Here is a 17,604-nt window from a genome sequence, read left to right as displayed (position 1 = left end):
GAAACACTGTCCTAAATACAGATTGTTGATTTAATATTTACTGTAGTTACTTCTTTTGGCCAATAGGGGGCATCACACAAATGTCTGGTTGAGTGCTGCTAAACAGGGCCTCTGTATATAGGCTGCCATGTGGCTGAAAGTCTCCGCTTGGAATTCAGCTGGCGCCTGAGAGATTTCTGACTGTGAAAATTACACAAAATTACATTTACTTTCTCATGTAATATTTTAACATCTTTTGACATGCGTTACTTTTTCATAAGGCCTGGACTGTAATTTCTGTGCCGCGAATGGTGTAATCGATGCTTGTTGATGTGCTTTAAAAATGGCCCCTCTCTCCTGGCGTCCTGCTGATGTATTTCTTTACTGGTCCAAATATTGTCATTTGTGCTGATGTCATGTGTCATTTGCCGCATGATAATAGCAGAAGTGCTCCCGCGCCCCCCTCCCACCCCTGAAATGTGACTCCGCTCCCTGCCCCGAGGCCAGGCAAGTGCCAAGATTATTAAGCAAGCCTCTGTCCGGACGGGAGGGAAATCCATATTGTTAGCTGATGCGGGCGGAATACGGAAGGAGAGCATTTGCTTATCCCGGGAGGCGCAGCTGTGAGCATGGCTATCTATTCCTATTGACCCTTCCCTAGGCGGATCGGTACCAAAACGGAGCCAAAGACCAATCAGGCTGCTGATCAAAAGTCATGTGACCAGTACAGTTTGTTGCAGGTTAATAGGTGTAACACATAACCTCAGGCAGTGGGTGAGACTGCTGGGTCTTTTTCCATCTCAAATATCTCACTGGCCTTTTTGCTTTTCCCATAAGGTACTTGCCAGACTCTGAAGTACTATAAAGGACTATTAAATTACAAAAAAGTGACATTTTTCTCCTACCTGGATATTTCTACAACTATTTCCAGTGAAATATGTTGGCTCTCTTGTACTTTGACTGGCTACCCTGACACTGTACAGCATGTGCTTCTTCACACTGCGCTCTAGTGGTACCTCACTTGGATTGCTGTTTATAATTTTTATTACATCATGGGGACTTCCATTTTACAAAAGACTGCTGTAGGGGGGGTTATATAAAATGACTCAAATGAAGCTGTATATCAACAGTAGTGTAGTAGTGTGTTCCTGGGGCATAAACCTACAACAGCCTTGTGGAGCTGCAAGGGCACGGATACCATGGCATTTTTGGGGGTGGGGGTTAGGACCCTTGAATACCCAAAAATATACAGAGATTTGGGCAGATGGAGATCCGTATATATGAGTTTGTCCTGTATCACAAAAAAATTGTTCCACATATTTGTACACATATTGAGGGGGAATCCTCACCCCTCTTGCTTGGCAAATGTTAGTGTGGGAACTGCCAACCCCCCCCCCCCCCCCTCCCGCCATTTGGCAAATTTTGTCATCAGGGACTCGAGGGGGGAAAATGGTATCATTATTTCTTCAGATTGAAAGAGGCAACCCTAGGTGAGGCAGGGGAGGGGGCAAGGTGACATTTTGTCATGGGCAGGGAGCCGTGAATTTCTAGTTACGGCCCTGAAACAGGCTCCGCCCCACATATCTGACTCCTCCCCCCAAACCACCCACTTGCCCTATTTCACCCTCCGTGATGCAACACCCCGTCAGCCCTGGATTTAGAAATACAGTAACAGGCTCCGGATCCTTCTCCTGAGACCCACGCTAACATGGTGTAACTCCTCAATGTGCTTCCTGCTCGCTGAGACACACCGCAGCCCCCTGAATGCTAACAAGGGTGTCCTCCGTCATCTCCCATCATGCACGGCTCCGCGAAGCGGATGGAAAATTGCTCACGGACCTTTGACAAGAAGGTTAAATCGCGGGAATTGACTCTACTGTCACACCCTTTAACTGGGTGCTTAACCAAGAAGAATTATCGGCCCGTATTAAATAGGTTAAGTGTAAAATGGGAAGATATGCAAGTTGCATCAGATGAGAGCGACTAGGGAGATAAATACAATGTTTAAAGAAATAATGGCTAGAGGAGATCCAAGCTAATTCACTGTGGTGACAAAGAATGTTGAAAGGTTGCATAAACTGAAAAGGTCAAAAGGCCAGACAAGCCACCCTCTGTTATCCAGTAGTTCAAATTGAGTCTGCAGAGACAAATGTCAAGACCGCGTGGATTAAATCTGCAATGTCTTTAACCACCATCCTCACCTTTGGCCTCATTAATACGGGCTTTTAAAAGACCTAAACGGTACCTCACAGAGTCATTAACTATGTGAAGGGTATGACTGTGCTCCACAGTTAATAAACTGTGTCGGGGAATGCAGGCTTTTAAAATAATTACTGTTTTCCTCGGGTGTGCTCCAAACTGTCCAAGGTATTACTGCTAAAACATTCAAAGAGCATTTCCCATTAAATATAAATGATCACACATCCTTAACAAGTTGAAAGTAAGAGCATCTGTTAACTCTTGTGAAATGTAAATCTGTTTGATTAGAAATGCACAGAATGGCAATTTGACCCCGGAAGGTTCCCTCAATAAGAATTTATTTTGTTAAAAAGAAAGAAAAAAAAAACAGCTTGTTTTTCTGTATGTCCAACTTGCATTGACGAAGGCTAATCATTCATCCATCCGTCCATTTTGTATAACTGTAGTGGCTCACAGGCTAGCACCTCCATTTTAAAGGTAATATACTGAATATTACTAGATTAACAATACTACAAAAATACAGATGTGATCAAAAATATTGGTACTCTTGCACTTAAAAAAAGTTGAAACTGACAAAAGTAACGGACACCTTTATTCCATAGACCGGACTCTTTGCTTTTGACTTGTGACTAAATTAAAGAAATGAAAAGAAAAGGAAAATATAGAAAAGATAAAACAAATAATTAGATTAATAATAAGATTATCTCATACAAACTCTTTAATTAGTATCTCAGGTGACTTCAGTCTTAACACTGGCCGACATTTAAAAATTTTTTGTTAGGTGATTTAACAAAAACAAGTACATGCTCTACAGCTTTTCATGTAGTTTCAGAATATAGTTACAATTTGCCGCCACACTTCTGGTTTTGTCACAATTTACAATTGAAGTTCAACATAAATTATAGCAAATGTTACATTAAAGAAACAGTTCATCATGTCTTTGCTGGTCACTTAGCTCTGCGAAAATGTTTCCGGTATGATTTTCTTGTGTATGAAGCATCAGGATTTTGTCTGTACAATAATCAGCCATCATATTTACATTCCAACGTCCTTGGTATCTTCACTCCATTTCACTAATATCTTGGTGAAATCTCTCACCTTGCTCCTCACTATACTCACCCAAATTTTCAGGAAAGTAATCAAGGTGCGAGTCTAGGAAATGCATCTTGACACTCATTCTACATCCAAGATCTTGAAAACGACATTTCATATCCTTGACGTGAACCTCATAGTCAGATGACTTCTTGTTTCCGAGAAATCCATCAAGGACTTTACGGGATTCTTCCCAGGCTTGCCTCTCCACTGTCACCATTTTGGCTGCAAATACACTGTCCTTCAGCAACCTTCTTATCTGTGGTCCGCCTTCCGAGTACTGAGTGACAGTACCAGAAAGCGGACCACAGTTCTGCATACAAAGGTTGGCGTCAGTGGACCCGCAGCAGCATACCTGTAAGTTTACATAACTGCAAGCTGCCTGTAAACCCTGCTGACTAGTTTGTACAAAAAATTAGTCTTTGACAGGTTACTGGTGATTTTATATGACTGGTATCAAAATGACATTATCACATTGCATTGTATATGAAAAAAAGTCAAAATCACAGAAAAACCAGACGTGCTGGAGCAAAACTAAATATACTAAAAATGTTTGTTTATGAAGGGTGTTTGAAAAATGTCATTTGGTATTTTTCACCAAATTTGATGTTGGCTAGTGTAATCAGTCACCCAGCTTATTCGAATGTAGAATGATACTTGGCTGTTCTGTGTCATTGTGTGCGTCACACTGAACATGGACAAGAGAAGGAAAGGAAGAAAGTAACAGCCAAGCCGAGTTAAAATAAAGACTACAAGATTATCTCCAAAGAATGTCATGCTCCCATGACCACAGCTGCTAATAATATCAAGAAGTTTAAGGTCCTTAGGACAGTAGGCAACCTGTCTGGGTTTGGGCCCAAGAGGAAATTTAACCACAGGGTAACCAGATGTCGAGTTTGGATGGTGGAGAAAGAACCAATAAAAACTGCCAAACAGATCCAGGCTGACCTCTGAGATCAAGGTACAAAAGTTTCAATTTGCACCATCTGTCGCTGTCTGTGTGAATGTCGGCTCCTTGATAGAAGACCCAGGAAGATTCCACTTCTGAAAGACAGACACAAAAAGGCCAACTGCAGTTTGCTAAAATGCATGTTGACAAGCTATGGTTCTTCTGTCACAACAGTTCTATGTTTACAGAAGACAAAAACGACACATTCAAAGACAAGAACACCCATCGTGAAACATGGAGGAGGCTGATTGTAGTTATGAGGATGTTTCACTGCCTCTGGCACCAGGTACCTTGAATCTGTGCAGAGCAAAACGAAATCAGAATATTGTCAAGGCATTCCGGGCCGAAATGTACTGCCCAGTGTTAGAAGGCTCTGTCTCAGTCGCAGGTCATGGGTCCTGCAGCAAGATAATGGCCCCCCACCCAAGAATGGCTGAAAAGGAAAAATGGGACGATTCTGAATTGGCCTGCCGTGAGTCGTAATCGGAGTCCGTATGAACATTTACGGAAAGAGCCGAAACTCCGAGTTGAGAGAAGGAACCCATCAAACCTAAGAACTGGAGCTGTTTGCTGAAAAGGAGTGGGCTAAATTGCCAGTTGGTAAGTGCTGAAGGCTCATTCGGAGATGGATAGAGAAAGACTGATCAAGTTATTCCCTCAGAGGAGTGTGCTACTAAATATTAAGTTAGGGGTACCAATTATTTTGTTCCTGCAATTTTCATTTATTCTGTTTATAACAATAGTTTTAGTCATAAATCAAAAGCAAAGTGTCTGCTTTAGGGAAAAAATAATGGTGGGTGCCAATTCCTTTTGTCAGTTTCAACTTATTTGGCGGTAAATTATGATTCTTTTGTGTAAAGTGTAGAGGTACCAATACTTCTGGCCACTTCTGTAGTATAGTAGGAAAAATTTAATTTAAAATCTTAACAATGTACAATGTGTGAATAACAGACTTCCGTGCGTTTCGTGAACACAAGGTTTCATTGGCCCACTTTTACTTAATTAAATTTAAAATAACAATAATAATAATTTATTCTGAAAACTCCACTTGCCATAACTACTTTTCAAGTGCCTTGAAAATACAGCTATGGAAAAAATTAGGAGACAGTTTATTTGTTTCACTCATTTTTCAATTTATGGATGTGCGTCTGTGAATAATATATACATTTTTGCAAACTGCAGCCTGGATCTTCCCTGTTTCTCATTAATGAAGGGCTTCTTCCTTGCTTTATGGGACTTCAGTCCTCCGTCTAGGAGCCTGATATGAACTGTCCTAGCAGTGCACACCTGCACTTAATGTTTCCCACTCCTTTTGAAGGTCACTTGATGTCGTCCTCTGATTCATGAGAAACCGTCAGATAAGTTAACAGTCATCTCTGGCATTAGAATTTTAGAATTTTTCCAGTAGAACCACAATTAAACCAGGTTTTAAAAATTGAGATATTTCAAAAAGTATAGAGTGGTCTTTTAATTTTTTTTTCTAAAGCTCTATATAGACGTGAAATATTAGAGACAATTCTAGTTGCGAAAATTAACATGAAATTGGGCGAGAAGTGCATTCTTTATGTTCATTAATTAGTCTCTCTCTTCCAGGGCCAGGTCGATTCTCCCTACGCCCACATTCCGCCATCCGACCTCCTCTGATTACACAGCAAAACCCCAAACCTGTCAAAGCGAGGCTGTAAAAAAAGATCAGTGCGGATCGTTGGAAGAGACAACAAGCAGGATAGGAACGAACTGCACTAATCCCACGATGAAGCCCGTGTGTTACGGGTCCAGCAGTGCGGCGGCAAGCGCATCCAGACCCAGGCACCTCGATCCGGGGCTCCGGTGGGGGCGGATGGACCTCATCCACGTGGGGTGCCGGCAGGTGGTCCACGAAGAGCCGAGCGAAGCAGCGATTCTCGGTTTAACTGCGGCCCCTGTCAGCGTCCTTAGGTTATGGGAAAATTATGCTTGCGCAAAATGAAACTGGTAAAACATAAATATTACACTTTATGTGAGTGTATTCACAATTTGCAATTTATTAATATTTAAGTCGACAGCTAGGACGTCTAATTAACATGCTACCCCACGCTTAGAGGCGCTCACACACACACACACACACACACACACACACCACGATTAATAGCATAGCGTACGTTCAATGACCGACCTCTTTGTCCCTCACCTACTCTTTGCCATTCGTGCACTTTCAGGCTATTAGTTTACATCCCCAGACCCACTGCCAGTTTCCCCGTTTTAATGAAACATGTTGTATCTCACACCTTAAGCCGGCCGCTTTCTTTTACAAATCGCATCGTCGATGAAGGACAGATAACTTTAAACTAACTGGGTGCAAATGAGTGAAATCGCCCACGCTCGGAAATTCAATTTCCCCCACCGTATGCAAAACCTTCTTTAGCATATTATTAATGTTATTCAGCTTTTGGAGATTTTAATTCCCCCCCCCCCCCGCCCAAGGAAGCTTTTCATCCAACGACGATTTATGACTACATTCACGGAATCGTCGATAGCCTACAGTTGCGATGTTGAACTGCACAGGTAATTACTTCATCGGAATCTAATCATTAAAGTAATTTTGTAGGTTATTTTACTTAACAGCCTGGGACTTGCAAGTCATTATAAACTATATATCCTATACAAATTAGTCATCGGGAAATTCATGGCGACGCGTGGCTCCGCACAGATGCCTATTCGCAGTTAATACACGGGTATGTATATATAGGTTAATATCGTGTTGAAGCAGGTTGCTGTCTTCGGAAATGATGTGTGCGGCGTTTTTATCACTTTAAAGCGCCGAACGCGTCCAGCTCAGCGGCGGCGGCAGCGAGCGCATAGGAAGCTGGAGCAGCTGCCTTTCGGGAATTCGCTTGTCTTTAAGCAGCAAATATTTAGATCCCTAATTCCGCTCGGTTTTATCACTGTGTACCATCGAGCCAATTCGGAGACTTAGACCGGCCGGGGTGGCTGGCGGCCAGGGCGGCGAGGGAGGCTGCGCTTCGGACGTGGACATTCATTCCGCTCCGGCCGCGATCCGGTCCCTGTTGCTGCGCTAAGCATTTTCAACTACAGCAGGGGCGAGTTGAAGCGAAGCCCTTGTGTGAGGAGAGAAGAGCCACTAGATGTTTTTCCCTGCTACAAATTTCCCCGAAGAAGAGAAGAGAGCGGAACCGAGGGTCTGGGACTGGATCTCCCATTGGATTTAAGAAAAGCGGATTGTTTAAATATCATCAGCAACTGTTTGCTGCGGCCATTCAGCGGGTGCGCTTTGCACTCTCTCTCTCTCTCTCTCTCTCTCTCTCCCCCCCCATCACCTTGCTACCCCGTTGCTAAATAAACAGCTATACTTGTTTTCTATGAAGTATTTGGATACACCGCCATCGCCCATTCATTTGTATCTTTTATTTAAAAAGTCAAAACTGCGCCGCTGAAAGCTCCGAAAAAAAGGGAAGAAGACGGCGGACTGCGCCGGGTGGTACGCGCTCAGAAATCTGCATGTAGTTTCCAGAGATACTAAGAAAGCTCATTTTAAAAATACTTGCATATTAAGTGATATCTCGAGCGGGGGGAAATAAAAACCAGCGAAGCCGGACACACAGACTGATGCGCAGGAGGCAGGTAAGAGGCTCGTCCCGATATGTACCCAGCTAACTTCCACTGATTTGTAGATGTTGCTGAGACACCCCATGCATTCATTACCCTCAAATATAGAATAATTCACTTTTCAGAATAATCAGATTTAGTTGTTTATTTTTGTTTTCCCTTATACGATTCCCTTTCCCCTCATTGTGAATAAGATACCGGTAACTGCAGTAGTATTGATACAGCGAGTCCCCCTTTTCCACCACGAAACTGCTTTTAATATAGCAAAATGAACGGCGGCACGGTTGGCTGTTCTGTAATGAGGTTTCAGAAGAAGTCGATCAAATCGCAGCCCCCTCTAGATCCATTGCAATTTCGCTGTGAAGAGCCCGTACGATGAAGCGTAATGAATGGGGGTGAACCGACATTGTTTTTCATTCAGCCCCTTATTCCGTGTAGCCTTTAGACATATGACTTTATTAACCCGCAAGAAGTCATTCATCTCATTTTGTCACGGGCCTGTTTTACACATGCCTTAGTTCGTGAAATAACTGCAAATCAGGATTATTTATCGGCTGTCAATTATCCAATTAAATACAGGGCCGGTTCAAGTGGCAAACGTAAGGTTAGGGCGCACGCCGCCTTAACGCGTGAAATCCGGCTAAGTAAGTTGAAGGATTTGTCAGCACGTTTGACTTACCGTGGTATACAGGCGAGTAGCTTTCATTAATCTTTGATCGTATTTGAATCACCTCACATAATGGCATATTGAGCCGCCAATTCATAATCCTAACCATGTGTCGCTTTCGTGTGTCGTTTTTTTTTTTTTAAAAGCAAAGACAGATGTCAGAAATGACTCATTTTTTTGTCTCATATGGTGGACTGATAATCGCAGAAGCATCCTTCTATTGGCATCGTTTCCTGGTATGTCATAAAGGTCCCTGTCCAGTGGTAGAAATGCAAAGATGGAGCTGATGTTAATGTAAGAGGAAACTTTATCTGCTCAGACTTGGGTTAGATGGCGCTGAAGGTTATTAATCAGGAACCGTACACTATGTGTAGGAAGAGAACGTATCACTAGCACCCTTACTGAAGTTCTGGTTGGCCTTGCTCCTCGTGGGTAATGCCGGCACTCTGGCTGTGCTCAGTGTGTCTTCATTTACATGGAAATTCTTGGTTCCCAGCCCCTTTGCCCCTATCCCCCTGTTGAGGGACCAGGAGTTTGTGATGGATATTAGGCATTTCCAACACAAAGCAGAGGAGATGCTGTCGCTCACACCTGATGCCTCAACGCTGGTGTTTTATCTGGGGAAATCGTTGGCCTGCTCACCATGAACCGTGGCGACCACCTAACATGCTACCTGTTACTCTGTCTCAGGGTGAGGTTACCCCTAACTGCTGTTTGTGGGCTGCTCTTTTGTGCATTACTGCTCTACACCGACATACATGCACATATAATGAAGATCCACCATAATCTTGTAGGTCAGTGCATTTCAGGCATGGATTCTGGAAACTCGCTAGTCGTGTGACTCGCAAGCAGTGCTGTAAATGTATTTGAAAGCAGTCAATGACGGGAATGTCTGCAGGATATGTGGCACGCTTTGGCATATTGAGAAAACCTCAGGACATTTAATATTTTTGTGGCTTTTTTCGACTTTTATTTTCGGGAGAATGTCTGCTGTTGTTCATGTCGGTTACTGTGAATCTATACACATTTCTGAAAATGGAGAGAGGAACTGAGATGTAGCCGTTAATGGAACATGGTACTATGAAGGACTGAGATTTAGCTATTAATGGTGCAAGTTAGGCAGTGGTGAAGTGGATAGCACTGTTGCCTCACACTTCTGAGACGTGGGTTCGAGTCTCTGCCATGGCTCCATGTGTGTGGAGTTTGCACGTTCTCCCTGTGTCATCATGTGGTTTCCTCTGGGTACTTAAGTTCTCCAGCCCCCTCACAGTCCAAAAACATGCTAAGGCTCGTTAGAGCTACTAAATTGCCCATAGAAGTGTGAGTGTGCCCTGTGATTGGTTGGCGCTCCATCCTGGGTGGTTCCCTGCGTTGTGCTGATAGGTTTTGGGATAGACTCCAGACTCCCTGTGATCCTGAAGAACACAAGTGGTTTGGATGGTATGAGGGACTAAGATTTAGTCATTAATGGGGTGAATGACTGGGATTTAGCTATTAATGGTGCGAGGTACTATGAGGGGCTGAGATTTGGCCATTAATGGTACAATGCCGGAAGGCACCAGAAAACTTTTGTGTTCCGTAGAGTCTGTTCTAATGTAACTTGCAGTTGGTGAGTTTTGGTTTTTATCTCCTATAATGTTCTTGCTTACACCCCCCCCCCGATGATCAGTAGCATGAAACAGAACTTAAAAATCCCACTCATCCAATGGCATATTTCCTTTTTACTGCAAAAACACTCACAGCTAGCCGTTCTTCTGCAGTAATTTTATTTTGTTAATTAAAATCCAGTTTTATTCCGTGCCTGATCAATATTCCCATAATAACACGTGGCTCTTATGTCTAACCCTGTGCCATATGCTGTTTCAATTGTGTTACTTATTGCTTTTCTCCCAGCATCAAATCGATGGCGATTCAATGAAGGCGGCAAGAAGTTGCACGCGGCACTATTTGGGGGGGGAAAGCGTTGCCATGGCATCCGTAAACACATATTATGTGCTGTTCAATTGGGGGCTTTATATTGTAAAACAGTCACCTTTATCATGGTTCTATAATCATTCTTTTTCTCCAGCAATTAATGCTGATTCTGTCTGGGCTTTGCTTCTCTCTCCTGTATTTGTTTTGTTTGCTTGTAATTGTTTTCATATTTACACACTGGATGATGAGCATAGTGTAAAGGACAGAGGATATTTCATTGCCAAACCAGTTTTAATGTAGTTTTTCATTTAGAAGTAGGTGCGAAAATGACTGAGGCGGCATCACAGCCGATGAATAGACTCAAGGCTTCAGTCTAACTGGTTTCTTATGGATGACTGACTGGGAAAACATGTTTGCCGTCTGGAACGGCCCCTGGACAGAAGAGCAGAGCATAGGTGCATAAACTCATTGACGGCCAGATCAATTGACGGATAGGACAAGGAGGTGGGAGTTCTGCATTGAGAGGAAGGTTAAACTGTGCGCTGCATTCATCATCTGGGATGTTATATAAAGCGGCTCGGCGACGTGGACAATCATTTGCTATATTTACTTTCAAGGACCCCTCCGAGTACATTTTGCAACGATAAAAATATCACCGCTGTGGCAAACAGACCTTAAAACCCACGTCAAAGCCATTTTTTTGGACCTGCCTTTGGAAATGGTCATTATGTCCCCTGTAAGTGTGATCACTCATGTTAATGGGATGAAACTGCCTTCATTCCCCACCAGACTAATTTTGCCCGCAGTCAGAAGGGCCTGGGTAGATTAATGTGCAATATTAGCTCCCCAACTGCTGACGTGTACCTATCAAAACAGCCTTGGCTATACCTTTCTGTTTTTTGCTAACTCTTTTTTTTTGTTTGTTTTGATCCTTATCGATTTGATTGTTTTACTTGCATTTAATGGCTTTTTCAATGACCTCTGAAAATGATTAATCTTCCAAGCAATTCCCATTTTCTGGAGCAACATGTGGAAAAGACAAAGTTTTGTTGTTTTTTTTTTGTTCCTTGTTGAAATCCTTCAACCTGTGTCATACTGCAAAATTGCTGGTTTTAAGTCCTGGCAGCTAAAGTCCTCATAATACTATTGAAATCAGTAACAGGGATATCTCAGAAAATTACAACCTCAAGCATTTCTATTATGAGAAAACAGAGCCTCACCAGATTAAAGACCTAAACATGGGCTTGTTGTAATGCTGTCATAATGATTCTCACATCCCTTTAATAAGGAGACCAAGCTCAACAGTTGGAGTCTAATTTCCTGATGTCCTCTGGGATGTGTTCTGAATAGGGAAGACAATCCTTCCGTCGAATCGTCTTCCTGCCTTCTCTCCTGGTCAGGGTTGTGGGAAAGGGGGAAAAAATTAACATAACGGACAACTTCTGATGGCAGGAGAATGACACTGAAAGCGTTGCAGGTTTTAAAAATTCAGCAACACTTTTTCACACATCTTGGCTACAGTATCTGATTTAATCCAGTCCTCAGGGAACCACAGTCGGTCCATGTTTTTGCCGCCCTGCCAGACAGTCCACATTTTTGCTGCGTCCCAGCTTCCGGTAGGGAGCAAAAATGTGGACTCTCTGTGGGATCCTGAGGACTGGATTGGGAAATGATGCTCTTGAGAACAGGTGTTAATGAATTTAAAATATTGACTCTGTAAGGTGTTTCATCATGAAAGTGACCTTTAAAGACTGTGTGTGTCGTTTTTAATCCAATTAACCTAGCAAAGTTTAGAATGAAAGTTTAGATTTCAATATTTTGTTAATAACATTCCCTCACATCTGCTAATACCATAGAAATGTCTAAATACAAAGTAGTATTTTGTTAAATGCATTTATCTTTATTTTAGTATTCTCAATATTCCTAATGCTGTACAGGAAAAATCAAGATTTACAGGGCAGGTTAAGCACTGTTTGTACAATATTTCAGGAACAGTAAAATGTATCCTAGGTAGGAATGTAACATTCTGGAAATGTTTTCTGAGTTTTAGGTGGCTTCTCATATTTTCCAGAAGAATAAGAGCAAGCATTTGAATTATCTATGATTTATGCAACATTTTCCAAAAGTAAAAAAAGCGGTTTCGAAAGAGCATTGTTAAATATAAATGTATGTGATAAAGTGAAAAATGGAACAATGGGGAGGGACATTTACGAAACAGAAGGTTTTTACATGAATATTTTTTAATAATAAGCCAGCATTGTTCAAGAAATGTCGTGGATGACACGCTGAGGGGACGTTACTCGGTTAAATAGACCGTACCTCTTAATTACTAACGGTAAATGAGCTTTTGTATTCTGCTTGTATAGCTCAATGTCTTATCTGATGTCCTGATTCAAATCATGTAATATTAATTATATAAACATACACATAAGTGTTTATGTGGTTATTCGCGTACCGTGAATTTACAGTCTTTTTTTTTTTTTTACTTAATTACGATCTGGCAAAAGCCACGAGGGAGATCCTGTCGGGTTGATACTGTAGGTACCTGCGGTTGTCACAGGAGTCGTGGCAAAAAAATACGATTTAGATCCAGTTTCCCCAAATCCATAAATCCTTTACGTTTCATGAAGAGTTCAGGCTACTTGCAAGATACGGTCACAACCTGCAGCAGGGAAAGCAGTACGTCACAGGTGACTCGTACGGCAGTTTTTTTAAATGTACAATAGGCTATAACTACATTTTAATGCTGGTATCAGGAGAAATGTAGCTGGAAGAAAGTGGTCATTGAAATACATTTACTTCTCATATATGTGACAAAGTGGTCAATTACTGGATACCTTTACCGTTTAATTATATACCCCTTCTCATGCATCGAACATCACAGGATCAATCTGTGTGTAATCTATGTACAATATATATACTGAAAAAGCAGTTACGGAGGATGAATGGATCTATATACATGTAACTATGTGTTATGTACTGTGTTCACTATTTTCAGTGGGATTTCACGTTGTAATGAGGTGATTACAAGAAAAATATATATAGACATTCTATCTTCTCAGTTGGACTTCCCAATGGCAAGTTTATGGCTGTGAGATATATCGCTCACGTTTGTAGATATTTTACTCCCTACTTCTCAGTGTAATGTTGCCCATACAGTTGCCCATAAGAGACCTTCTCCTGGTTTTTATTTACTTCTGTTTTCCAAAAGTCTGTGTGACACTCAAGTTTTTTTTCCTACCGTGTTAAAAGAGGCAGACCCCCATTGCTCTTTGTCTGTGAAAAAGGGAGCCCACGTCTGTTTACCGGGCCACAGTACAGTAATGGGCAACGTCGCCGTTCTGAGGGCTTGAAATGTGCTGGTGAGGTTGCTGTTTGTATCATTATGTTTGTAGGCCACAGGCATTCTAGTGTAAACTCCTGCTGAGCCCAGAAGACATTACCAGTTTTCAACTAGCATGAATTGGTCAGGGATACTCATGAGCAAATCTACCGGGAGGTCATTAGCAGTGCAGACCCAAACTCAGCCTAGTAACTGCCTTTTAATAACCCATTTTATTCCCATTATTCAAGTGGACGGTACTGTTTTCAAGGGAAAACTATCTTTCCATATCTTAATAATATTGATAATGATAATAATGATGATGATAATGAGACACACGCACACACACACACACACACACACACACACACACACACCAATCAGCCGTAACATTAAAACCACTGAAGTGAGTATCATTGATTATCTGTCAAGCATGCCATCATATGTTAGGCAATTGAGCAGTCACTTCTTGAGGCTGATGTGTTGGAAGTAGGAGAATGGGCAAGCAGAAGGACTGAGTGACTCTGACAAGGGCCAAATTGTGATGACTGAAAGACAGATCAGATCATCTCCAAAACGGCAGGTCTTGTGGAGTGTTTCCCGTATGCAGTGGTCAGTAGCTACCGACAGAGGAAGGTCAAGCGATGGCAGAGTCCTGGGAGGCCAAGGCTCATTGATGCATGTGGGGAGTGAAGGCTAGTCTCTGGTCCGACCCTTCAGGAGAGCTGCTTGCTAAACAGGTTAAGTCTGGATCTGATAGAAAGGTGTCAGAACACAGTGCATCAGAGCTTTCCGCGTGTGGGGCTGCATAGCTGCAGACCGGTCAGAGTGTCCATGCTGACTCCTGTCTACCACCAAGAGCGCCTACAATGGGCACGTCAGCGTCAGAACTGGACCATGGAGCAATGGAAGAAGGTGGCCTGATCTGATGAGTCATGTTTTCTGTTACATCATATGGACGGCCAGGTGCATGTGCGTCGTTTACCTGAGGAAGAGATGGCACCAGGATGCACTATGGGAAGAAGGCAAGCTGGAGGAGGCAGTGTGATGCTCTGGGCAATGTTCTGCTGGGAAGCCTTGGGTCGTGGCATTTGTGTGGATGTTACTTTGGTACCATCTACCTAGACATTGTTGCAGACCAGATACACCCCTTCATGGCAGTGCTATTCCCTGATGGCAGTGGCCTCCTGCAGCAGGATAATGTGCCCTTCCACACTGCAGTACATACGGGAAAAAAACAAGGTCAGAAATGAAGGACAGCTGGGCTTCAACTCTGCACGTGTTGGTGTCCTTCGAGGACCTCGCACGCCTCCCGCACTTCTTCAAAACGCCCGTGTGGGTACAATTCATGTCTGTGCCTTCCGCTGCCACTGGTAGCAGGAGAAACAAATTGGTTTCATGTGGAGAAAACGGCTCGGAGAGTGGGAATTAAGTCCGTGCCTGCTGCCGCTTGCTTGGACTGGATCCTGACGGTAATCACATTAGCTGGGTCAGAGATTGTTCTGGGCCCAGCCTCGCTGGCCCATATTACAGCAGGGCCCACTGGTCCAGCCTGCAGACAGGGCTGCCGGAAAAAGTTATTTACATATTTGTGTGGTGATCTGATTACCCTTGTGATGCATATGGTGTTTTAATTTAGCAAATTTACAAACATTACACTTCCCATTCAGTGTGTCCCCAGCCTTGTGCCCTGTACTGCCTGGGAGAAGATCCAAGCCCACTGTGACTGGATCAGGGTTTGGAAGATGGATGGACGGACAGATGGACCGACAAACAAACATTGATATTGATCTCCCTTGTAAATACATCACATTTAAAACAACCCAACATATTCCAGATTTTAAACAGGTGTTTTTGGATTGAATGTATGTTTTTTGGTGGACATAAGGGGCTGGTGAGTGGTTATGATCAGAAGGTCACTGGTTCAAGTCCCAGACTTGAGAGAGATTTCATTGCAAGACACTTAATGTCCAGCATGTGTCACATGTCTGGGATTATTCCCCTTCTTGGTTTTTGTGCCCCCATGCAGTGACATAACACAGTTGTTTATAATGTTTTTTTAATTTACTAGTGTGGTTTTTTCCAGTCAGATTTCACCATGCTCGTATATGGTGATTCGGTGTTTTTCGATCTCCAAATATACACGTCCTCAGATAAGAGGGATCAAAAATGTTGATGTGAGGAGACCCATTTTCTTGTGCATCAGCGGCTTCCAAGTCCCCTGGAAAACACTGCAGTTGAATCCCAGTGGGCCGGTCTGGATTTTATAGCAGCCGGCTCTGGCTTTAGCCCAGTGTGTATGTCTTGAACCAGTAAATATCTCTGTGGTCCCGGGTCGGTCTCTCGGTGGGAAGGCCTGTTGTCGAGGCTACCGGGAGGATTTGCCGGCCGTTTGTAGCAGATGTGAGGAGAGCCGCACCACCACATGCGGCACCCCTGCCAAGCTGTCTCCTGTCTCGGCTGACGCTGTGATGTGCGCCAGAGACCAATTATGTAGTTTTCCCATGTTGATCTTAGCAGCATCTGCGATTTGTCTTTTGAGAGGCAGGGGTGCCTGAAATCCAGGCCTATAGGAAGCTCTGACCCGGCTGCTCCGGCATCATTTGCCAGATCTTACAGTATCCAGGGTCACTGGGGAGCGTGCCCCCCCCACCCCTCCCCGAAGCAGAGGGCAACCTGGGAAATCCTAATAGTCATGTGTTGCTCTGCTCAAGTCAAGTAAAGCTTTGTCATCGCAGCCATGTATGGTACACGGTGACACAAAATAACGTCCCTGCTGGACCCACGGTGTGACATTCCTGACAGGACAGACGTTACACGGCTAAAGACAGAGTTTGGGAATAATCTACGTAGGGCAAAGGAAGGTTCCTGCATGATTATCACTAATGTAAGGGGAGGGGAGATAGAGGGAAGATTACTAGCTATATTTAGTATGTAACATAAAGACTCCACATTAGACAAACAACTACACTGTACATGACAGTGGGAAATTAGTGCATGGAGGTGCTGTCCATGCTTAAAGGGGCGGTGCAGCTGTCCATGCTTAAAGGGGCGGTGCAGCAGGTGTAAACAGATGTAAACAGTGTGCTGATGTAAATAGTATTTTGGCATCACATTATCTAGCTTTGAAGGGCCCCCTAAATTATGTCACCGAGGACAATGTGTCGGGGAAGGAACTGGGCTCGTTCCGAAGGAAGGTACTTAACTGACTAGCGTATTCGATAAACATCTGACTGTATGTAATTTTGGTGTCGTTTTCACCGAAACGCTTCTAAGTATGAAGCTGTCAGTAGCTCCGTGATTGAGGAAGCGGAGTCATCGCTATCAGGATTCTACCGCGAACTCCTTAATAGGCTATTATATGCACAGCGAAACGCTGATGGTATGTAGGGCTAGAGGAACTCGCATGAGTGGCAGGCGACACGTACGTGCCGCGGAGGTGCCGTCTTCTTCAGCGTGTGTATTAATAAACAGGAACCAAAAAAGGAACCAGGAAATGCCATACTTTACATGTGTTACCTCTTTAGTATCACTGTAGCCCAGGGGTGGGCAATCTTACCCGCAAAGGGCCGGTGTATATGCAGGTTTTCGCTGCAACTCCCTATTTAGGTCACTATTTAGAGGACTGATTGGCTGAAGAGTCCTCACACCTGGGTTTGAACAGCTGACCTACAGGTTATCCCAAAAACCTGCATACACACCGGCCCTTTGCGGATAAGATTGCCCACCGCTGCTGTAGCCTTATGCCCTGGTTATTTGTTGTCTGTCAGATGAACATGGCAAGCATGATAAAAATGTGTTTGAAGCGTAATACTGTGCTGTACCTTAAAGATCAGGGTGTATTAAAACTATTTCAGTGCGTTATCCCTGAGCCCA

General features: G+C 43.4%; 1 protein-coding gene across 3 annotated transcripts in view; it reads left to right on the top strand.

The window, feature by feature from the left end:
• The first annotated feature begins 6,720 nt into the window (after positions 1 to 6,720).
• LOC111846268 (glutamate receptor ionotropic, kainate 4-like) overlaps positions 6,721 to 17,604 on the top strand; it is a 217,078-nt gene continuing 206,194 nt past the window's right edge. For 2 of the 3 annotated variants that reach the window (XM_023816307.2, XM_023816304.2), the window contains exon 1: positions 6,728 to 7,840. The gene's annotated coding sequence lies outside the window, so the exon portion shown is untranslated. Of the gene's footprint in view, positions 7,841 to 17,604 lie in introns of all 3 variants that reach the window. The other variant, XM_023816305.2, reaches the window with a different exon arrangement.

The sequence above is a fragment of the Paramormyrops kingsleyae genome, chromosome 18 (genome assembly GCF_048594095.1).
Source record: "Paramormyrops kingsleyae isolate MSU_618 chromosome 18, PKINGS_0.4, whole genome shotgun sequence".
Lineage (NCBI taxonomy): Eukaryota > Metazoa > Chordata > Actinopteri > Osteoglossiformes > Mormyridae > Paramormyrops > Paramormyrops kingsleyae.
The sequence above is the reverse complement of the archived record's forward strand: the minus strand, read 5'-3'. Positions and strand labels throughout refer to the sequence as shown.